The following is a 24,766-nucleotide window of genomic DNA, read 5'->3' as shown; positions in this document are numbered from 1 at the left end:
TTACGCTTGTTTGATATATCGGAATGGGAACTGTTCTATGTATGCCATGGCAGCATATAAGCAACAACAAATAAAAACAATTACACATAACATTTTATTAATAACATTTGTACAATGCATTCTTTACCTATGGCAGTTTGGTTCTTTTTAATAAACAGATGTAAACATTGAAAAATAAAATGAATATACAAATGTAATAGTGTGCAAAATACTGATGGTCACTCTCCTAGAGTATAGTCTTATAGTGATAGCAAAGAGCAGTTTATTTATTAACAGTTATCTACAGTATATAGCGCACACATATTACGTAGTGCTTTACAGATAATAGACCCCCTCAGCAGTTGAGCTTACAATCTGCATTCCCAACATGTACACTATTACATTGTTATCATTAATAATTGGAAGAGAAGTTAATTTCACTTATTTTCATATTTTACCATGCTGAATATGCAATATGCTTCAAAATTGTTTCTGTGTGGTATGGCAGCACTTTTATTTTGGCTCCAATCATGTTATACGTAGTGCTTGAAGTGTTCCGTAATACTATGGTATGGTATACTGGCACTTCTAGCACAGAGCCGCCTGGTGCTCTGTTAGGCTGGAGAGGCGCCGCTGCTGCCTTGTTCATATGCCGGGTACCCACTGAGATTTTTTTACCAGCAGGCACCCGGCGGCTCCCTAACAGCATTTGAGCTCCACCTTCCGTCTCCCGCAGTGGGTGTTGGGAGAGGCGATGTGACTACTTTGGGCATTGTATAGGGGTACTGCTACTCCCACTTTCGACCTCTGGTGATATAGATAACTTATACCAGTTATATATAATGTTGATGTACAAGACACACACAGTCCTGCTGCATATATTTCATTCACTTGGCAGTTAAAGGCAACAAAATATTGTGAAATTCAGACCTCAGACCTCTGAACTATATAGACAATTAAATTATTCTTTATTCATTATTCGGGATACTACAATTTATTCTAATCACTCCTAATAACTGAAACAGGAACTTGAAAAAGGAATTTGCATGTTAAAAACAGAGGGTCTAATTCAAAGGGGGACACTAATGCAGCTTTTGTTGCGTCTACTGAGGCGTTCAACGGCTGCGGTTGTAACCCTCTATGGTGCACAAATGTTCGCACCATTGAGCGGACAGTGGTCGCATCATCGGACTTTAAAGCAACCGTATTTTTGCTCCAAATGTCCAATGGAACATGGCCGCCGAAGCCAGTGGAACTGACGCAGTCCCTGACAACTCTCACTTTAGTAAGTATACCCCTAGGAGTACTAATTATGGTGAGTTGGAAATACAACAGTTTTGCTAATTATATTGCACGTGCCCACAAAATAGTTGCATATGCAGATTTGCACTTGCTTGCGACTGGAGAGACAAGGGAGGAAAGGGGTGATCCAACATAAGCAGAATACAGTAAGGTCAATCAGATAAGTCTGCAGCAAGATACAAGCAAGCTTACATAATCAGTTAATCACAGTGGCATATGGGCTGATCTTCAACAGAACTTGATCTAAACCAAATACCACCAAATAACATTTATTTATTGACAGTTAAAGGTAATTTAAATTATTAACAAACACTTTTTAGAATGAAGGAAAGAATGAAGAGTGACATAGAAAGCATTGCTTAACTATTGTCAGAACGGGAAAATGATGACAGAGGGGCACATATCTGCTCCCCACATACAGTGGATTGTGAGAATAGCCTCTTCCCCCTACTGGGCCAGATAAATATTCCTTATGTACATGCCAGGTCCTCTCATGAGAGCAGCACCCCTCCTCGCCTTACTACAATGCTGGAATTATACTCCTGCTACTAAAAGCAATGCTCTCATGTAAACACAAGCCAGCACAGACAAACAGACAAGACACACACAAACAAGCAAGAAAGGGAAGGAAGCAGGGAAACTCCGGAACCCGTGAAGCAGGCAGATCCCTTCTGCTTCTCTCACTATACTAGCCTCACTAATCAGACACTCGACTATACTGATAGGCTACCTGGCAAAAAAACAATGGGGCAGATTCATTAAAATCGGGGGCTATATATACTAAAGGTTGATTTTAATTTGGTTTTGTTAAGATCTATGTTGTGTTTTCTGGGGCTAAATCACACATTTACTAATACTTAAGTAACCAAATAAAAAATTGTCTGTTAGTAAATGTGTAATTCATCCCCAGAAACACACCATCAATTTTGTTAAATTTTCAAACAAAATTGACCTTTGGTAAATATACCCAGAAGAAAGATAAAGTACCGACCAATCAGCTCATACCTGTCACTTTAAAGGCTGTTTGAAAAATGACAGGAGCTGATTGGTTGGTACTTTGGGGTAGATGTATGAAAGGGTGAGAGCTGCCTAATCAGTAACCGCGTCCGATATGTGCTGTAGTTACCGGTTCATCCCATGTATTCTAGAGATCTTTGCAAAATGACTGAGGCGTTATGCTATGTATTAATACCTGTGTTAAACTAGTTAACTGATGACTGTTGTGTTACTTTCAGCACAGGTGACGGCAATCATAAATTAGTGGGAAGTCCAGGACTAGAGCAGTCTGTACCTGATGGAAGGGGTCATGTTGGAGGGTATGCACCAGCTCTTATTACACAGCAGCACCTGTGACTTGTGTGTTTGCACACAACAAGGAAAATTTCATTAGGCAGAAAAATGGCCAGCGACAGAAAAAGCAATAAGAAAGGGAATGTGCAGGGCCTGTCATGAGGTGGTGATATCATTAAGCGAAACGGTCAGTGTGACTGACCATTGATACATAGCATAGCACCTCAGTCATTTTGCAAAGATCTCTAGAATAATACAAGTGGTAAACCGGTAACTGCAGCACATAACATACAAAATGCTCTGGTCCTGGATTTCCCACTAATTTATGATTGCTGTCACCTGTGTTTAAACACAACAGTCATCAGTTAACTAGTTTAACACAGGTGACGACAATCATAAATTAGTGGGAAGTCCAGGACTAGAGCATTTTGCACATGATGGAAGGGGTCGTGTTGGATGTTCTGCTGGCGCATGCGCAGTCACACACCAGTCGCCAGTCACTGACAGCCGACAGAGGCGCCAGCATCGTTCACAGTAGAAGGGCACAGATGTGAGGGGCCGTTCAAGTCAATATTACAGCTTTCTGGATATGTCATATACCTAAGTTATTGCTTTCTGGATATGACGTATGCTGAAATGGATATGACGTATGCTGAAATGAATATGGTATATGCTGAAATGGATATGACGTATGCTGAAATGGATATGACGTATGCTGAAATGAATATGACGTATGCTTAAATTGATATGATGTATGCTGAAATGGATATAACGTATACTGAAATGGATATGACATATACTGAAATGGATATGACGTATGCTGAAATGGATATAACATATACTGAAAAGCACATGACAGTGCCAGCCAATCACAGCTCTCTTATATAAGCAGGGCTGCTGGGAAGGAAGAGCAGGAGTACAGTGTGGCAGAGCTGTAAAGGGGAGGTGAGTGCTAACACCATAGTCAGTGGTGTAATAACTTTTTCTGTGCTGATGATGTTAATGTAACACATAACTACTACTGCATGTACTATTAGTTACAGCTGCAGGTAGGAGACTGGCTCTTTTCAGCTTTTTTCTCCTGTGTGGATCGTGCTCCTACTGCAGGCAGGTTATGTATTAATGTTACTTTCCCTTTCCTTTCTGTCCTCATTCTCTCTCATCTCAGCTCTTTCTTTACTCTCCTTTCTCTTCTTTCTCTATGTCTGATTTCTCGCCAGTACCCCAGGTCCCTGCTCATGTTAGGGAGTGCCCTGACTCCCAGCAAGATGGCTCCTTCATAATCCAGCAGGTGGGGGAGGATTCCCCTATTGTCTGGCTAGATGTACTGTTACTGTATGCAGGCTGCTGGGTCAGAGGTTTATAGTCTGCCACAATCGGCAGTAGGCGGTGGTTTTGACACCCCACACGTGCCAAGCATTACTATAACCATACCACCCAACTGTCCCACATTCAGTGGGACAGTCCTGTTTTTTTGGGACAGTCCTGCTGACCCACCCGTGGGCTGCAGTGTCCCGCGGTGGGGGGGAAGTTGGGGAAGCATACACCCGTGTACACAGAGCGAGAATAGATGTTGTGTGCATGCGCACAGTATCTTTCTACTTCAGGGTCCATAGGGTATCCACATGATACCTTGGGGTATAGGCGGATGATGTCAGACATTGGACACCACAGAGTTAAAGTTTTCAGCCTTCCAGGATGCACTGGGGTCCCCCTTCTATACCCCGCCCCTGAGCCAAGACAAATCAGTTTCGTAGGTGCCCAGCTCGGAGTCGGATCACCATTTAACAGAGGGGGGCTGTAATGGCCCATGAAGTTCTTCAAGGCAGCTCTGGCTGCTCAAGATGAGCTGCACAGCATAGACAGTCAATACTGATGTCTATGCTGTCGCTCCTTCACTTCGCCGCACCAGAACGCCGGTACTGATCTGTGGATGCTGGTGGGTGTCTGGGGTCACAGCTAGCAGTGACCCCGGATTACCTGGACTGTGGCCGGTTTCAAGGGGGCAGGTAAGCGGCGGGGTTCCATGGAGGGTACCCGCCGAAACACAGTCCTATGTCCCCAGGCAGGGGGCTCCCTGGGGACTGGCTGCATGTGGAGCCAGGTATTAACCTGCGCTTCCACTAGACCACCAGGGACAGCGGGCCGCGGCTGAGCGGCAAAGCTCCGGTGTCCCAGGGGTTAATTGCATGCCAGGGGAGCGTGCCTTCCCTGTCTAACTGCTGGCGCCTTCTCCTGCTGCACAGTGGCTCTCCATAGCGGTCTGGCGGGGTGTGTCAGCTCTCCTCCCCGGGGCCTGTCTCTTCTCTGCTCCTCGGCGGCCATTTTCTAAGAGTGTGCAAATGCTGATGGACACTGAATACCGGTGGCATCATGGTCCGGGTCCCTCCACATACCTCTCCTGCGATTAAGGTCAGAGTATGCAGCACTGTTTCCTACCAGGCTCTGTGTCTGTGTAGTTGATCATAGTGCTGGTAGTGCACGTATTTATTTATGCATTGTTGATTGTGACTTACTGCTAGCGCTGCTGCCTGTACTTTCACTTCTGACTGTCAGCCATTTTACTATCCTTGTTCTTCCTCTGCTAAAGCCCTTGCAGGCAAGTGTTGCAGGGTGTTCCTTACCTCACTGTAAAAGCATTTATCTGTTACATCATGTCTGAGAGTAAACGTGATTTTCCTCTTCAGCTAAAGTGTACCACATGTAATGTACCATTAGGGGAGGGTGATGGAAACACTGAAGGTTTATGTAGGGCATGTTATATTATATCACGCCCGATTTCTGTCACTGCGCCTGTGCAGGAACCGCCCTGGGCTTCTTTTGCTAAGGCACTTACAACCCTTGTGGGCCAGCTAGCGACGTCACCTGCATTCCCTCAGATGGGGTTATCACAGCAGTCAGTTGTGTCGTCACCCAAGCAGGGGTTCCCCAGGCAGTTGATGGTACCCCAGTGTCTCCCGCTTTCGGCCCCCAGGTCTCGCAGGAGCCTACATGGGTGAATTAATTGCCCAATATGGCGCAACACCTGTCGGACGTTTTAAAGGGGGAGTCATCATTGCAGCCTCCTAAGCGGCCTTTAGTGTCTCTGACATGATAAGTTGTCTGGTGACGGTGAGAATTTTGACTTTTCAGACCAGAAACCCCTCCGTACTAAGGAGGAGGAGTCTAAGTCTAAAGTCTATATACCTGGCCTTATATGGGCAGTCCATGCGGCCTTGGCTAAATCCATACACGCCCTCTTTAAGGATATTAAGGGCTCTATTTACTACAATCCGCATTTGTAATGCAGATTGTAGTGTGATATTATCGACTGAATTTGCATTGCGAATTCAGGCAATATCACAGGGATTTACTACAAATCCCTTGCAGGGACAGAGCTTGCGATAAAGCTCTGTCCCTGCGAATCCCCTCCGCGCACTAGTCACGGTATTTTCGCAAAAAATATCGTGACAAAGAGCCGATGCATGCACCTACCGACCGTCGCTGCTCCCCCGGCGCTAAGCCCCCGCCCTCCACGATAGCGGACCCCCCCGCGACTCCCCCTCCCTCAATAGCACTTGCCTGCAATCATCGGTGCTCCGGTGATGTCTTCCATGCCTCTCGTCAGCTAACATCCCATACTGCACTGGGACACGGTCACCTGATGACCGGGCCGCAGTGCACTATGGGAGACCAGCTGACCGGAGGGAGAACATCACCGGAGCCCCGATCACCGGTCCCTGGAGTCAGGTAAGTAAACATTTTTTTTTACTTTTTTTTTTAGCAGAGATCAGCTTGCGGTCTGTTTAGACCACACAGCTGATCACTGGGACTGGCTCCGGGCTCTGCTCTGCCCGTTACAGCAGAGTAGGAGGCCGGTAACTCGAGGAGACCGTGGATAACGCCACCTCCAAGTGGCGTTATTATCACAGGGCCTCCCAAGGTATTTTTTTCACTATTTATTTTTAGTCACTACCAGCAGATTACATTTCCCATTACAATTATGGGAAATGCGATCTGATTACTAAAAATAAGTGATACTTAGGGGTTGGAGTAGAATTTTATGAATTCTACTCCAATTACCCTGTAATAACTATAGGTGATACTAAAATAATGTGAAAAGGGTGTGAAAACACCCTTTTTCACTTTATTTTAGTAAAAATAATGATAATAAATAGAGCCCTAAGGGAGATGTCACTGTATTTCCTCTATCTGGTCACTTAGTGGATCATTTAGAGGAAGCATGGAAAAATCCGGGTAAGCGGTACCAGCCTCAAAAACGTATGGTGTTTGCACACCCCTTTGTGGATAATTATTTTTTCAAATGGGAAACTCCTCCGCAAGTGGATTCTCATGTCACACGCCTAGTGAGGAGTGCTACATTGCCCATGCCCTCCATGTCCTCCTTAAAGGATGCTACAGATCGCAAGGTGGAAATATGCCTGAAATCCATTTATTCCCTTGCTCGGGGGGCGTCCAGACCGGCTATGGCCGTGTGCTGGGTGGCCAGAGCCATGGAGCATTGGGCTGATAGCTTGGAGGCGTCTCTGGACACTGACTCTTCACTTGAGCAGGTGGAGTTAGTTGGTAATCTCAGAGACTCAGCCACATACATTAATGAGGCAGCCTTGGATATAGGTCTCTCCACTTCCAGAATCTCTTCAGCAGCGGTGGCGTCTTGCTGCACCCTATGGTTGCGCTCTTGGAAAGGGTTTGGAATGCTTGCCTTTTAATGGACAGGTCCTGTTTGGCCCTGATCTGGACAAAATTGTGCCCACTCTGGCAGCAGCTAAGTCTGCGTGTCTGCCATCGGCTACAGTCCCATCAGGATCGGGTTCTTCGTACTTTCGGCCCTATAGGGCCCAGGGTAAGTCCAAAGTACAGTCCTTTCCAAGACAATCAGGGGCCAAGAAATCTGCCAAGCCTAAGAAGCAGGCTTGGAGTACAAGACGTCCTGCTCCCAAGTCAGACGATAAGCCTACCGCCTGACAGGACGGGACAGGCCTCTACTTGGGGGACCCCAAAGTGGGAGGCCAGCTTCAGTTTGCCCAGTGCTGGTGTCTCACCACCATTGACACTTGGGTAAAAGAAATGGTCTCTCGGGGATACGCCCTCTCCTTCCGGGGGAGGCCTCCCAGCCGATTTTTCACCGCGGGCCATCAGTCGGATCAAGACAAGGCCCTGGTATTCCGGAAGGTGTTACACTCTCTGCTCCAGGCTTGAGTTATAGTGCCGGTTCCGTTGTCCCAGAGGGGATCAGGGTATTACTCCAATCTTTTGCTGGTACAGAAACCCAATGGCTCTTACCGGACCATCCTCAATCTCAAATCCCTCAACAAATTCTTGAGGGTTCCTCTATTCCGGTTGGAGACCCTGCGTTCCATCATTTTATCGATGGAGCCTGGGGATTTTATGGTGTCGCTAGATATTCAGGATGCTTACCTGCATATCCCCATTGTTTTAGCACACCAATGTTTCCTCAGGTTTGCAGTGGTCGACCAACACTTACAGTTTCAGGCACTGCCCTTTGGTCTGGCCATGGCGCCTCGAGTGTTTACCAAAGTCATGGCAGTTATGGAAGCCCACTTGTGGATGCAGGGGGTCCGCTTGTTGCCCTATCTGGATGACCTCCTCTTGTTGGCAGGGTCTCCAGAGATACTTCAGTGCCATCTGCAACTGACAGTCTCTGTGTTGCAGACTCACAGCTGGCTGGTAAACTGGAAGAAGTCCTCCCTGGTTCCCTCACAGAGGATGCTCCATCTCGGAGCCCTGTTGGACTCCCAACAGAGGATCTTTGTAACGGAGGAAAAGATCTCTGCATTACAGGCAAAAGTACGCAGTTGCCTGCAGAGTCGCCGGGTGTCTATTCAATCGGCAATGAGGTTACAGGGATCCATGGTGTCGATGTTTGACATGGTGGAGTATGCCCAGTTTCACTCCAGACCTCTGCAGAAGTTGATCCTCTCCAGATGGAATGGTTTACCCCATCGGATAAAGACACAGACAATGGTGCTTTCCCCGGAGGTAAGTCTGTCTCTGGCCTGGTGGCTGCACACTGCTCACCTGAACAAGGGGCGACCCTTTTGGATTGCAGACTGGGTCCTTCTGACAACAGACGCCAGTCTCCGAGGCTGGGGAGCGGTGACGGGTCCGCACTTCTTCCAGGGAAGGTGGACGCCAGCAGAATCTGCGCTTCCAATAAACATCTTGGAACTTCAGGCCGAGGGCCTGATTCAGACCCGCTCGCAATCGTTATGCGCTCGCAAGCGGGTCGATGGTGGCCAAGTGCGCATGTGCGGCGTGCGCGAGCCCTGGAGCGAGCACAAAAAGCACTCGCTCTGGCACTCGCATCCAAAAGGGGCAGCCGTTTGGAAGGCGGGGCGGGGGGTGGCTGAGCAAACGGAGGCATTCCTGCAGGAACGCCTCCATTTGTGGGCGGCCCTACTGACATCACTAGTGATGTCAGTAGGTGGACTTCCTGCTCTAATAGTGCAGGAAGTCCACTGGAGCTTGCGGCAATGAGACCCTACCACAAGGGTCTCATCGCAAGCCCGATGGTCGCGATGGTCTTGACCATCACGACCATCATCATGGCCACTCGCATAAGCTGTGGGTGGTAACCCACAGCTAAGCGAGCGGCCAAGAGGCCGCAACAAAAAAACAAAACGCCCTGATTCAGAGCAAGCTCTCGATTTTTGCGAGCGGCTCTGAATCAGGCTCAGTATTCAAAGCTCTCCAGCAAGCAAGACATGTCCTGCACGGAAAATCCGTGCAGGTGCAGTCAGACAACGCCACCACAGTGACTTACATAAACTGCCAAGGAGGGACCAGCAGTCAGGCGGCCCTGATGGAGGTGTCCAGCATACTAGCTTGGGTGTAAGGCAATCTCCCTGCCATATCGGCAGTCTTCATACCAGGAGTCCTCAACTGGGAGGCAGACTTTCTCAGCCGTCAAGATGTGCATCCAGGAGAATGGTCTCTTCTGAGGTGGTGTTTCAACTCCTGGTGAACAAGTGGGGCCTTCCAGAGATAGACCTCATGGCCTCCCGACACAACAACAAACTACCCGTGTATAGGTCAAGAACCAGAGACACAGAGGCACTTCTGGTAGAAGCTCTGTCGGTCCGGTGGACCTTCCAGTTTGCGTATCTCTTCCCTCCATTCTCCCTTCTTCCTCGAGTGATTCTCAAATTCAAGCAAGAAGGCGGCACGCTCCTGCTGGTAGCTCCAGCTTGGCCCAGACGGCACTGGTACTCAGATCTTCGGAGTCTCTCCGTAGACACTCCGATGCTGTTGCCTCTATATCCGGACCTGTAGTCTCAAGGTACTTGCCATTACCCGGACCTGGGTCATCTGTCTTTGACGTCGTGGCTGTTGAGACTGCCCTCTTAAGGTCCATGGGTTTTTCCAGCTCTGTAGTTAACACCATGCTCAGAGCTCGAAAGCTTGCTTCTGCAAGAATTTACCATCGAGTATGGCATACTTTCTTTGAATCTCTGTCCTGGCCTGAACCCTCGATAGAGTGCGCATCATGAAAGCCTTGGTCTCGTCTCTTTTTCTCTTCAACCTTGCGAAAAAAGGCAATGCCAGCCAATATAGGGTCGACCCTTGCTCTGGAAGCCTGCTCCCCTCTCAGCTTGCCTAAGAAGGCTAACCGCAACTGGCCTGACACCCTCTCCTCTGGGCTTACCAACTCCTGCCACTGACGCCACCCTTCCCATGCCACCTTGTATGCTCTCTGCGTATTCGGTGCCAGAGACCGTTCGACCAGGCCAGTTAGATCAGCTCCACTATCTGCCAAACTGGGAGGGGCATATTAGGTCTGTAGCTTGCACTTGTGGTGCAGCAGTCCTAACAACCTACCATTTTGGCCTAGGCAATGCGTCCACTATCACATTACTCATGGCCTGCTGGCTAGCCTGTGGCCCCAGATGTTCACCGCTACCACTATCAGGACTGGTTGTAAGGCTGTCCGGTTCTTGATGAGCCCCACAACTGCCCCTCTTGCTGGCCACCACTGGGCGTGCTATGCTCCATACTAGTGGCCCCCCGCATCAGCGAATAACTGCAATGCATGATTGTGCAGGGCTGCTATTGGCTACATTCTGGGGCCGTTGCACTGGAGGCTGAATTATTTCCACGCTCGCAGCTCGACCCTCACATCTTTGGACATGCGTATAAAGTGATGCCGGTGGTGGCTCGCTCCAGTCACCTTTTAAAGATTCTGCCTGTGGGAATCCCCTGCATGCAAAGTTGAGTCTCCCTCATTAGACTGCATCCACCCTAGCATGACTTTCTTACCAGTGTAATAGCATATCTCTTTCCCTAGCTCCTTGACCTTGCCCGCTGGGAGTCTGCATTCCCTCTTTTCTGTGTCAATCTCGGTGCCCAGATCGGATATTACAGCCCTAGGCCCCCCTATCTTGTCCTGCACGATGGGGACGCCCCATCCCTCTGGCATGCTTTTAGCTCACCTAGCAGCTGACTGCAATGATCCGATTGCGGCGGGCTGGCCAGCAGGAAATCATCTGTGCAATTGGCTATTGCCGTCGGGCCTTGTGCGCACCTCCAAGCATCACTGCAAAACGAGCAACATAAACAATATTCACATTGCAGTTATTTCTTATGTCCTCACCGTTCCCGTGCGCTGCTCGGCTGCTGTGATGTTTGGATCCCTCCTGCCAGGTATGGATGCTTGCTGCCGCAGTAACCCTGCTGGACATGGGCTTGAGATGTCCCTGGACCTTCAACGCTGGCTGTGAAGTGCGATGCCTGGCTGCAGCTGCAGGAGGTCCGCTGGCTGCGGCATGGGCCATGCTGTGCTGCTCCCCCGTTGCTTCGCTGGCAGTGGTGAAGGTTGCGGATCCACGATGATGTGTTTGTGTGCTGTATGACCTTGCAAAGACCTGCTGGGCATGCTGAAGGCTGCTGACTCCAGGGTACCTTTTATTGATATTGGGATGGGTCTGCAGCCATGCTGGGGGGGCAGCTGCTGCTCTGCCTGGTAGTGTCTCTGTGAATGTCTGCAGCAGCGGTCATCCTGGTGCTGTGCGCTAGCTGCTCTGGATTGTATACTATGGTGATTACTGGCTCCCGATGCCTGGCGTGCTGCCGCAGTAACCCCGCTGGACGTGGCGTGGGCTTTGCTGCGCTGGGCTTCAGGTGTCCCCGGATCTTCAATGCTGGCTGTGACACATGGTGTCTGGGCTGCGGCTGCAGGAGCCCCACTGGACGTGAGGTGGGCCATGCTGCGCTGCTCCCGCTAGGCTTCGCTGGCAGCGGCTAAGGTCGCGGATTCATGATGCTGTGTTTTTGTGCTGCTATGACCATGCTAACACTTGCTGGGCGTGATGAAGGCTGCTGACTCCCGAGTACCTTTCATTGGTGTTGGACTATGCCTGCAGCGCTGCGGGGGAGGGGTTCATCAGCTGCTATGCCTGGCAATGCCTCTGCGAGTGTCCACCGCAGTCACCCCGGGGTAACCACTGCACTGCCCGCTCTGGATGTTATCACCCCCCAGCAGATGACCTGCTGGCTCTTGCCCTGCAGACTCTCTATCCATTCTTTTTTCTTTCCTCACCTCCTGCATCCGTTCTGCCACTTTTCGGCCACTAGATGGATCTCCGGCAGCATGCTTACTCCTCAGTTGCTGCCTCCAGCAGCACGTACACTCCTCAGCTGCTGCCGACCTCGTCCCCTCCGTGCTGCTCTGGGCTGTAAATCTTTCTCGTCCCTGAAACGCTGAGATAAGCTTAATCTCCTTTCGGCTGTCACATACATGACCTTCCTGCCGGCTAATGTCCTGAACACACGTGCATGCTGGCTACTGCTGTGTACAAATGTGCTGGTGCTGCTGATCACTTCCTGTGCTGCTCCACACGAGTACTGAGCCTCCCCCCTGCCCTGTGCTTTTATACTCCCCCCAGCTTGCCCAGTCCCAGCTGCTGCTGACTGGCCACCCCGCAACCCCAGGTGTGAAAGGCAGGACGGGCATACCTGCCCGCCCCCCTTTCTTCCCGCCGCGTGGCGCCCCTCCCCCTTATCCTGCTCCGTCTCAGTTTTGGCACATCATCTCCTCTTGCTACCCCACACTTACCATAGGAAAATCTCAAGGAATTCCTCAAACAGCTTCAAATTCCCCCAGCAAGAACTCATACCATTGCAATTAGCAGTCTATTATTATTATTATCCTCTATTTATATGGCCCCACAAGTGTTCCGCAGCACCTTACATAGTACATAAAACTAATAAGTGAACAAGAAATAAGTAACTTACAGTGCAGGACAAGGACACAATCTATATACATTGCTGCAATAGCGATTAAAGCACTCACAATAAGCAGCAGGGAGTTATCAGTCAGGTGTTAGGTGCCCTTATGGGGAGTAAGGAGTAGAAGAAAATGTAAAGAAAAGCACATGAGGGAAGAGGTCCCTGCTCGTGAGAGCTTACATTCTAAAGGGGAGGGGCACACAGACAGGCGTGACACAGAAGGGGAAGATAGGGAGGAAAGAGCATGAGGTGGGTTAGTATGAAAGCTGGAAGGCCTTAATGAAGTAGTGGGTCTTGTGATGATGAAACCGTGATGATGAAACACTAACCAAATAAACTGTTTTGAAATGAATAGCATATTTTGATCACTATGTTAAGGAAATAAATGGATCCCAGCAATCCTATCCTGCAATATCATTTATTTATTCTCATAGGCAATATATAAATGTGTTCGTGACATGCGTGACAAATAAGTTGGTCTTTCTTTGCTTTTGGTAAGCTTCATCACGCTATTTCATAAACCCTGCACCCTCTATCTCGAATACAGTAACAGATGGCTTTCGATAAGGATCACCACCCTGGAAGCCTACTTGGATTGGTCCAGCCATGGGTGGAGGGGTGCTGGAGTGTGTGTGTATATTGTAAGCTGTGTGAGTTGAGCAATGGAAGCAGTAGCAGCGGCCGCACATATGATAATTACCTGTAAGTGAACTGTGTCACTTAATTGTAATCATAGCTTCTGCAAGAAAACAAATATATATTTCGATTTGACAGCAGCTGTTTACGTTGTCTTTATTTTCCACAACAATTTGGTGCCGAAACCCGGGACCTGAAAGCGACTGAAACAGAATAAGAACAGGAGCGGAGGACTGGAGACTAGACTGGCGCCATTCAAAAAGGTGAGAACATTTGTGTCTCTCTCTCTGCTCTCCCTCCTCCGATCCTGAACCCTCTGATTCATTGTCATGAGTACAGGTCCCAAGAGCCTGAACAGCTGTGTTTTGTGTTTTGTGACCTAACATCCTTTGGATATGCATGTGTGAGTGTATGTGGATGTTGGCACATCGCCACATCAGCGTGAAAGAAATCCTTTACAGCTGAGTGATTGCGCTGCCTCAAGACGCACCTCCACGGAGAGAGCATGGTGGGGGCAGGGAAGTAAAAAATAAGAGGACCCTACCGTCCTCGGACACGAATGTTTTCTATTTTCTGAGTTTGTCAAGTAATACTGTCAATAACATTGTCTGTCTGGCAGAGACAAAAAAAGGTCATAGGAGAATAAGTGTTGGTGAGAGTAGTGGTCTTTGCCGGTCTGCCTGTCTTGCTTGTCAGTACAGATCCCTGGGCAACCCCCCTCACCGGGGGCTCTCCCCTCGGAACAGGAGCAATTCGATCTCTGATCACCTCCTAATGTGCTGACAGCTCCGGGTACATTGGCTTTGCATTGCTTATCACTACACTGAAGGGCGTGTCCCGAAGCTGCAGACTTATGAGCTGAGTCTCTCATGAAGAATCATATTTCTGGCGTAGAAAACCCCTTACTTCCATGGTTTGACATAGATAACATTAGAGGGCAGATATTGTTTGGCATCTGTTCATTGTTGGTTTTCATTTGGCTCTGTTGGAAAATTTGTAGGGACCAAAAGCGGGGATTCGCTGTGTGGGACTGACTTCCCCTAACAGCCAATAGCCATATAATATAGTGCTGTGGGAAAACTGAGAGAGGGGGTAAGAGCCTCCTCCACCATAACCGGGCTATGGGAAACAGTCACAGCAGACAAGGATTTGGCCGATCACCAAATCAGAGTAATGGGCGTCCTGAATCTCCTCGTACCCCACAGGAGGAGATGAATAAGAAATATGGCAAATGGGTCAGCCGGCATTTACCTAAGTGGGGCAGGCTGACTAGGGGGATGGATTGTGGGATCCCAAAAGAGGGAACCTTTGAGTTATCCCGCTGGGCAACTCTCTACAAAAATTATAAATCAAAATTAACAGAGCCAAATGAGCTGCCAGCATGGAGCAGGTGGATGGTAGAATCTTATAAGAAACAGCAAAAAGCCCATGGTATTTTTACATTAGAAACAAAAAAGGAGGGGTCAAATCAGCAAGGGGGGGAGGCATAGCCAGAACAGAATGAGGAAGAGGGAGAGGAAATAGAACAACTAGCAGTATCTTTAGTAGAACCCACTGCAGTTAGTCTGGAGACCTCTCATTTAAGCACCCAAGGGACTCCAATACGTGAAGGGACAAAACCAAAGAAGCCCCCTAGTTTCAAGGCAAAATACCCCACTGCAGACCTGACATCCATAATAAATCCTGGCACTCTACCACCGCCTAGGTATGCGGAGTCCCAGGTCCAGGCTATTGCCCCTGAATATGCACCTCCTCACTCTACCCCCACCTCTTGGCAGAATATATCTGATCCAAGGGGAGGAAGGGTTTTGTGTGGAGTGGAGGGTGAGCTTCTCATCACTCATTACCCAAGTAACTCAAAATGAGATAGATGAGATGGCTGAGGAACATCGCTTGTCTCAAGCCTCAGCTTACCTGGTTAGAGAGCAATTTATCCCTGGTACAAATGGACAGGCAGATCGGAGAGTGACCCAACATGTCCCGTGGACACCTGGGGAGATGAAAAGATTTCTTTCATCTGTCCCTAAACCACGAAATAATCCATATGGGTTTGCAAATGAACTGCATAATATTGCAGTCAGTTACAATCCAACATGGAGAGATCTGCTACAGATAATAAAATCAGTAGCCGGACAGATCGACACTGCCGCTATTTGTACCAAACTCACCCTACCATCAGACCCATCAGAACAAGAGAACACTCCCCTTAGGGCATTAGAATATGTTACCCACATAAAGGGCAAGATTGGGGAAGTGTTTCCCCCACAGTCCTGGGTCCGGGTAACCAATATTCAACAAAAGGTTAAAGAACCAGTGGAGGATTATTTTGAGAGATTTAGGCAGGCAGTAGAAGAAGCAGGGGGGGATTTAGAGGAGCAAGGTATGGGAAAGATGCTGACTGCCACATTAGTCTCGGGACTTAATAAAGACATACATGACAAGCTGGTTTCAGCCCATGCTGACTGGCGAGACAAATCAGTCCCGGCACTGATGAATGTAGCCAGCTCAATCCAGAGAAACATACAAGAAGTACAGGAGAAAAAGGCCCAGAGGGTGATGATAGTTGACACCTCCAGCAACCCCCAGAGGGGTAGGTTTAGAGGGAGGAATAACTGGGAGCCCAGAAGAGTGAAGTGCTACAATTGTGGGAAACAGGGCCACATTGCAAGGAACTGTCCAGCTCCAAAAAAAGGAGGGCAGGACAGCGCCTGACAGAGAGGGCTTCCAGTGTTACCAGTCATCTCTGAGAGAAGGGGGGGTGATGCCTTTGTCCACTTGACCCTCCCTGAAATGCCTTTTTACTCAGTGGAGTGCCTGGTGGACAGCGGAGCAGCCCGTAGCGTTCTCAAAAGATCTGAAGCCCCAAATTTTAAAATTTCAGGATTAATAGATGCTGTAGGACTGGAAGGTAACCCCATCACACTGAGGGAGACTGCAGAGACCCCTGTAAATATAGGCCCAGTCGGCACCTCCCTCTCCTTTGTTCTCAGTGACACTGTCCCTTGCAACTTGCTGGGAAGAGATGCACTGATGAAATTAAAGGCAACTATTCAATACACGGAGGATGGGCCTATTGTGACTACATCTGAGGGATCGGAGGACCAGAACACTCTGGAAAGTCTGGTCCCTCTGATGGCAGTTCAGCATCCTCCAGGGATGTACTCCAAGAGGTATGGGCTGTTAAGGGTGGACCGGTGGGCCTGATCAAGCAGGCAGACCCAGTGGTCATCAAGCTCAGACCCGGAGCTAAATTACCCAGGGTTCCTCAGTATCCCCTTAGTGCGAAGCAACTTAATGGTGTGAGAAATCAAATCAAAACCTTCGTGGACCAGGGGATCCTGGTCCCTATAAAATCCCCAGTCAACACACCCCTATATCCAGTAGCCAAGCCTGGAAAACCAGGCCAGTTCCGTGTATGCCAAGATCTGCGGGCAGTGAATAAGATTATTCAAGAGGATGCTCCGCTCGTCCCAAATCCTCACACTATTCTAGGAGAGATCCCACCAGACACCTCCTGGTTTAGTGTGATAAATTTGGTTGATGCTTTTTTCAGTGTACCTGTGCACCCAGACTCCCAGTACCTGTTTGCCTTCACCTTTGAGGGACAGCAGTATGCTTGGACTCGGTTGCCACAAGTCCTGGATAGGTGTCAATCGCCAGCAGGGGTCACTATTGTATAATATGTCGACGACCTCCTGCTGACAGCCACCTCAAAGGAGCAGTGCATTAATGCAACCGCTTCTCTACTTTCCCACTTGAGTGTTGAAGGATGCAAAGCATCCTCTAGCAAGCTACAATTTTGTCAGGAAAAGGTAATTTTCCTAGGCCACTGTATTTCACAGGGCTCTAAACACATAACTGTGGACAGAGTCTCAGTAATACAGAAAGCGCCATACCCACAGAGTGCCAAACAAATCAGAGGTTTTTTGGGATTAGTTTCATATTGCAGACAATGGATACCAAACATGTCTCAAATTGCTGCCCCCATATACGCTCTGACCACTCATGCTGGACACATAGAGCTGTCTGAGGAAGGAAAACAGGCTGTGGACCAGTTGAAGGCGGCCATACTCAGTGCCCCCTCACTTGCACTCCCAAACTACACTAAGCCATTCAGCCTGTTCTGTTATGAACAGGAAGGATAGGCTTCGGGAGTACTTACTCAAAAATATGGAGGGAGACAGAAGCCAGTAGGGTACTTTAGTACCAAACTGGACTCAGTGATTTCAGCGGGCGCCGCATGTGTAAAGTCAGTCGCACCGGCAGCCCTGCTAGTTGAAAAGACTGCCTATATTGTCCTGGAGAATAGACTATTTCTTATGGTTCCCCATGCTGTACAAGCAGTTCTCCACAGCCTAACCACCAGACACCTCTCTGCTGCCAGATTGACCAAATATGAAATTTCTCTCCTTGCGCCATCTAACATCACTGTACTTCGGTGCAATGTGTTAAACCCAGCTACCCTTTTACCACTCCATGACACGGGAAGTGGGCCGAGCCCAGAGCATGATTGTGATCAGGAGGTGGAACTCTTCTACACCCCTCCCGGTTCTGTTCTGGATGAGCCCATTCCAAATGCAGAAATGACCCTCTATGTAGACGGGTCCAGACTACAAAAGCCAGAGGGAGGGTTTGCTGCAGGTTTTGCTATAGCAGACGACACCTCTATTTTGTACTCTGAAGCACTTGATCCTGGTGTACATTCTGCCCAAAGTGCAGAATTGATCGCCCTGATCAAGGCATGTGAACTGGCGGAGGGAAAGACTGTAAACATATATACAGACTCCTGCTATGTATACGGAATTATACATGATTTTGGCTTTCTGTGGAAACATAGAGGCTTCCTGACATCCAGTGGGAAAGTTGTAAAACATGCAAATCTGATCCAGGACCTTTTAGAAAAGGTAACATTGCCTAAAGCTGTAGCAGTTACCAAGTGTCAAGCACATCAGCGAGCAACTGATCCTATCACTATGGGTAACAGAAAAGCAGATGAAGGAGCCAGGCAGGCAGCCTTAATGCTTCTCCAAGAGTCCCCAAAAGATACAGAAACAAATAAATGATGTTTGGAAACATGGAGATGGTCGATTGTGTGCACCCCCATCTCTGTATCCCATTCTAGCAAGCTTGTCTCATCTCCCTTCACATGTTTCCAAAGGGGGAATGATTGCTAGTGTCAATAAACTTTGGTTCGCACCGGGCTTTCCACAGTTTGCAACAGAGTGGTGTAAGAAATGTATGATTTGTGCTAAACACAATCCAGGCAAAATGACTAAGGTAGAAATGAAACACCTTGTAAAACCTGACTACCCGTTTCAAAGGTTGCAGATAGACTACATTCAGCTACCAAAATGTGGGGTCTATGAATTTATATTAGTGTGCGTGGACATGTTCTCATCATGGGTGGAGGCGTGGCCTGTTGCTAAGGCAACCGCCGCGGTAACAGCAAAGAAATTAATATCTGAAATCGTGTGCAGGTATGGCCTACCTGAGACGGTAGAATCAGACAGAGGAACGCACTTTACAGGACAGGTATTTGCAGAAATGTTGAAAGGGTTGCAAATTGAACAGCATCTTCACACTCCATATCGTCCTCAGGTGTCAGCCAAGGTTGAGAGAGCCAAAATAGCTATGATATGTGAGCAAACAAAACTTACATGGTTACAAGCGTTACCGATAGCTCTTTTTGCTATTAGGCATACCCCAAAGGGATTACATGGACTTTCACCATTTGAGATACTGTTTGGCAGGCCACCACTAACAGGCCTTTTCTTTCCACAAGAATTACATGACAGTACGCCTCTCTTACTGATTACATTGTTCAGCTTAACAAGAAACTGACTAACTTGCATGGAAAGGTGTTTTCTTCTTTACCAGATCCACAAGACACATCTGGAACCCACCACCTACAACCCAGAGACTGGGTGGTAATCAAAAGACACGTGAGAAAACATCTTGAACCCCGATTTGACGGCCCATTCCAGGTGCTACTGACCACAGCTACCTCAATCAAGGTAGAAGGGAAGCCTAACTGGGTACATGCTTCTCATTGTAAGAAAATTAACTTTCAGGTCAATGGCGCAGACCAGCTCCAAAGGGGTGAGGCCGCTCGGGGAAAAGGGGAGCAGATGGACTGCTAAGACGCGCTTGTTGTTCTGCCTGCTCGGTTGTGCTTTATTTCCTTGCATGCAGGTGAAAGGAGAAAAACAAAAGAACTCTATATGGCTCCTGCATCAGCAGACGGCCAAGCAGCTGAACTCCACTAACTGTTGGATCTGTTCTCATGTTCATGCCAACCATAAAGGAATCCCTTTGCTTGGTATCCCTATATCAATGAACGATCTTAACCTCACAGACTATAGCTATAATGTTGAAATAGATATAAATCACACTGCTCACAATGCTATCTCAGACCTAGGAATATACTTAGAAATTTCTGGTATAATCTCTCCACCCACTATGTGTATAGGGCCTATGTATGTTAACCATGTGGCCGAACTGAAAGGTCACCTAGTCAACTTGCCCAAGGTATATGTTGGAGAAACTAATTGTAGGAATGTTACCTTAGTGTTTTAATATGGAATACAAGGAAGCTACATGTGACAAGGTGGATGGGAACTGTAATAATCAATGTTGGTGTGCAAATATGAAAGCTCTTTGTGCCCCTAGGTGTGCCTGTCCTGACCAGAAGGATGAGGATGATGTGGAGTGTAGGACCCAAATGTACAAAAATATGGTATGGTTTCAGAGCTGGTTGGGAAACCATGGTAAGATAATTCCCAGGGTATTGAAGCAAGGGCTATATTATATTTGTGGTCATAGAGCCTACTCCTGGCTTCCTATGGGGGCATGGGGTAACTGCACTATAGGAAGAGTTGTACCAGCCATAAGGCAACGTGCAAATGTCTCTTTTACCAATGTCTCTTTTACCAATATGATAGAAACAGGCCCTAGGGAAACTCGATACAAGAGGGAATTGTTTACTACAGCAGATAAAGCCTGGATGTGGTTCCCTGCCTGGACAGGTTGGGGAATTGAATTAGCGAATAAATTCAATAAATATGCAAACATTATGGATGGGATAATTAATGAAACCACAAGTGCCATCCATGCTATAAATGAAGAAATGGCCCAAATTAGGAAAGTGACCTTACAAAATAGAATGGCTCTTGATTACTTGTTAGCCATAGAGGGAGGAACTTGTGCTATCATAGGTGAGGAATGTTGCACTTGGATTGAGGATACACATGACCCCATAGAGGTGCACATGAATAAAGTAAAAGAATTACAGAAAAAAGCTAGAGACATATCCAAGGAGGGATCTGATAAAACCCATAGTGATAGTGATAGGATTGATTGTATTTCTTTTGATTGCTTGGAAAATTCTAATGTGCTGTATTTTGCATTGCAGGAAAGGTGTGGATCCAGTCATTTAATAGGAAGAATGATAACAGCCACAGAGATGACCGTCTGACGGCCTAGCCCAAATGCCCATCTCTTCTGAAAGACCCCTCAGCTGTTGTAAAGATCTGGGTGGAAGACATCATCTCTGAAAGAGGGTCCCGCAGGTGCACTTTGTCAGTTTGGACACCGCCCAGAGGAAGTTTTCTCCCTCGCGAGTGAGTCTGACGAGTCAGTCATCTTGATTCCAGCGTATTCACCAAGTGGTCTCTGTGCCCTAGTGCACCTCCGGCTGCTGTTATAGTTCTTATTGATAGAGAGTGTTTGTGTGAGATTGCTTAATAAAGATGTGTGAATGCTGACCTGGATGGTGGCAAGGGCGGTACTTTAGCCAGAGGGTCCTTTTGCTCATACCCTGTCTCAATTGCACTTTGTCATCCTATAAGACCTGGGGGCATCAGAGTACTGGGTGTACCTAATCCGCCTGGGAAAAGCGGCTGCTATAGGTGAAGACATTAACCTGCGGGTGCAATTGACTGCGGGGTATATGGCAACAGAGTCAGTGTAGTCCCAGTTGTTAAGGTGGTGTGGACTATCCCATCACCTTCCCTATCTCAGTAGTACTGCCATTGCTGCCATTTCAGGTGGTGTTTATATGTGTGATAATGAAATTATCAAAAGGGTGAGAATTGTTAAGGAAATAAATGGATCCCAGCAATCCTATCCTGCAATATCATTTATTTGTTCTCATAGGCAATATATAAATGTGTTCGTGACATGCGTGACAAATAAGTTGGTCTTTCTTTGCTTTTGGTAAGCTTCATCACGCTATTTCATAAACCCTGCACCCTCTATCTCGAATACAGTAACAGATGGCTTTCGATAAGGATCACCACCCTGGAAGCCTACTTGGATTGGTCCAGCCATGGGTGGAGGGGTGCTGGAGTGTGTGTATATTGTAAGCTGTGTGAGTTGAGCAATGGAATCAGCAGCAGCGGCCGCGCATATGATAATTACCTGTAAGTGAACCAGGCTTGCCTACCCTCCCGATTTGGTCGGGAGCCTCCCGAATATCGGGTGCCGCTCCCGACCCCCCGGAAAGGCAGGCAAGCCTCCCGGCTGCCGCCTACCCCCCCCAGACTACTAGTAAAAATTCGCGTCATCGTGGCTCCGCCCCCTGCTTTACAATGCCTTTTTTCCGGCATTGTGAAGAGGGGGCGGGGCCATGATGAAGCAATCGGGCGGTCACGCCCCCGCCCGCTCCCAAAATGGCATCAAAGCCCGGCCACGCCCCCCACAGAATGCAGGCATTCAGCTCCCTCCCGGAAGGAGGGAGCTGAATGTCGACAAGTATGAAGTGAACTGTGTCACTTAATTGTAATCATAGCTTCTGCAAGAAAACAAATATATATTTCGATTTGACAGCAGCTGTTTACGTTGTCTTTATTTTCCACAACAACTACAATACAAGATGGGATATTGCAGCAGTGACTGCGACTTTTTGCAGAGTATCAGTGGCACAGTTGCCAACTCTCCCTGAGAGATTACACAGGATTTAGGACCACTACAGTAAAATATAGCACTCAGCCTAAGCTGGACGGACACATGCACGCACGCACGCACACCTCTATCACTAAAAAACATGAATGCAGCAGGCAAATAAATACAGCCAGCATGATTTATTAAAGACCCCCCCTCCCTCCAGTAGTGCCCCTTATGCAGTGCCCTCAGTAGTGGTCCCCCTATGTAGTGCCCCTTATACAGTGCCCCCAGTAGTGCCTCTTATACAGTGCCCCCAGTAGTGCCCCATATACAGTGCACCCCTATGTAGTGCCCCCAATACTGGCCACCCTATGCAGTGCCCCCAGTAGTGCCCCTTATACAGTGCCCTCAGTAGTGTCTATTATACAGTGCCCCCAGTAGTGCCAGTGCCCCTTATGCAGTGCCCCCAGTAGTGCCCATGAGTGAGCTCCAGGCCGACTCCGGCAGTGGGCACAGCAGCCAATGAGAGCCTGTCTGACTCTCATTGACTGCTAAAACAAACACACCGCTGCCAGGTAGTACGAGTGTACTACCCGTCGCCAGCGGCAGTGTGTTTGTTACTCACTGCGGTCCGCACTAAACTTACTGATCGTCAGGCAGGGGGGTATCTGGCTACTCAGAAACCCGCTGCGTGCGTGTATGAGCAGTCTCTCTGATTCCCTAAAGAGCCCAGCAATCTCCCTGATTTTATCTTATCCCCAGTATGTAGCTGCTATATAATAAAAAAAAAAGCAGATATATACAGTATATTCAAATGGGATCATTAGTATAATTTCACTGCATTGGTTATAAGGCACAATGATCCCTATGGCTAAATGCATTTTCTGGAAAGTATAAGTGTGTTTTCATCAACAAGTAGATCTTACTAACTGATTTGGGGCTCATTTACATATGAATGTAAATCAAGTTTATGACACGCCCCTCAGATGTAGCAATACACGCTCACTTTACCGCCGTGCTCATAGGTGTTACTTTCACAATCTCCCTGAAATGCTTTTTCAAAAGTAGGAAAGTATGAGCAGCAGCGGTAATATGCAAATGCTAGTTTCAGCTCCTTGTGTTCTAGCATGCGCCAGACAGTGCAAGAGATGAGACACCCTCTATAAATTCACGTGGACGGAGCAACTCCACTGGTGGTTCCAAACATTCCACCATTGGCGTACCATCATGTTCACCGTGGACACTTGCACCAGCCTATGGCAGATACAGTGCCCATTATGAAATTTGTATGAAGATGACCGCTGTAGCTGGAGCTCTGTGTCTGAGAGCACAGCTACGCCCACAACACTCCCACACCCACGCCCCTGAGACGGCTATTTTTTTTTGCACTCGCATTTCAGGCCACTTCCCAGTCACCACCCAGGAATGCCCATAGTTTTGCCTTGCCAGCTCTAATGCCAGCGACTACATATGCAATAGAGCATCTCTATATAAACTATGGGGACGCATCCGCCATTTTGGTTTTCAGGACTTTTCCCGCATGCGCAGTAGCAAATAAATGCTGAAATGTGCCAACATTGGCACTGCATCCACCTCTAAATCAGGCCCAATATATCTAATAACTGGAACGCTGAATGCACTGTCCTGCAGTAGTCGCAGATCGTGTGGGTTATGCGCACGGCCGGATTAAGGTTTGAGGGGATCCCGGGGCAACAACTTTGTGGGGGCCCCTATCAATATAATTGTATATATTTATATATACACATACACCACACACATATATTTATATACTTACACACACATACATACAGTCACACACACAGAAAAATACATATATACACCACACATGCATGTGTCACACATACTGTACATTACACACAAACATACATACATACACACAAGTCACACACACACACTTACCTTGCACCATCTGCACTGCATGTTGTGGATACGGAGGGGACCTGGCAGGAAGGCACCATATTAAGCTCCGCCCCTCGCGATTCGCGGGCCGCTCATAAAGGGGCGGAGCCAAATGACACAATTGTAACGGAAATGCATCATACTGGCTCCGCCTCTAGCCGATTAACCCGCGAATTGTGGCATTTTGCCGCGAGGTGGGTGGGGCTTAATAACGGTGCCTGCTCTTGTGCTGCTGCTGCTGTGTGGGGACCCTTTAGGTGTGGGGGCCCCATGACGACCACCCCTGTCGCCCCCCTTATAATCCGGCCCTGGTTATGCGGCATCAAAGGCCCCTTTGACCATAGTTCCACATTGCGTGGAACTATCCCTGTATATGTACTTTAATGACAAAACTGTTACTTTTGTGGCCTGGCTAGTGTTCCAGACAGCATGAAATAGGAGACAACAAATGAGAATGTTTAGAGTCTCAACCTCAACCATCAAGTATCCCCAAGAGGTCATCTTTTGA

General features: G+C 48.1%; 1 pseudogene across 1 annotated transcript; it reads left to right on the top strand.

Moving 5' to 3' along the window:
• Nucleotides 1-13,303: 13,303 nt before the first annotated feature.
• LOC148454074 (uncharacterized) lies at nucleotides 13,304-22,010 on the top strand (annotated as a pseudogene). Its single transcript, XR_015874834.1, has 2 exons — nucleotides 13,304-13,718; nucleotides 19,314-22,010. The product of XR_015874834.1 is annotated as an uncharacterized LOC148454074 (transcript).
• Nucleotides 22,011-24,766: the final 2,756 nt, after the last annotated feature.

This window comes from Taudactylus pleione, unplaced genomic scaffold (genome assembly GCF_031769625.1).
Source record: "Taudactylus pleione unplaced genomic scaffold, aTauple2 ptg001032l, whole genome shotgun sequence".
In the NCBI taxonomy this organism is placed as follows: domain Eukaryota; kingdom Metazoa; phylum Chordata; class Amphibia; order Anura; family Myobatrachidae; genus Taudactylus; species Taudactylus pleione.
Note: the sequence above shows the minus strand (reverse complement) of the source record. Positions and strands in the feature narration are given on the sequence as shown.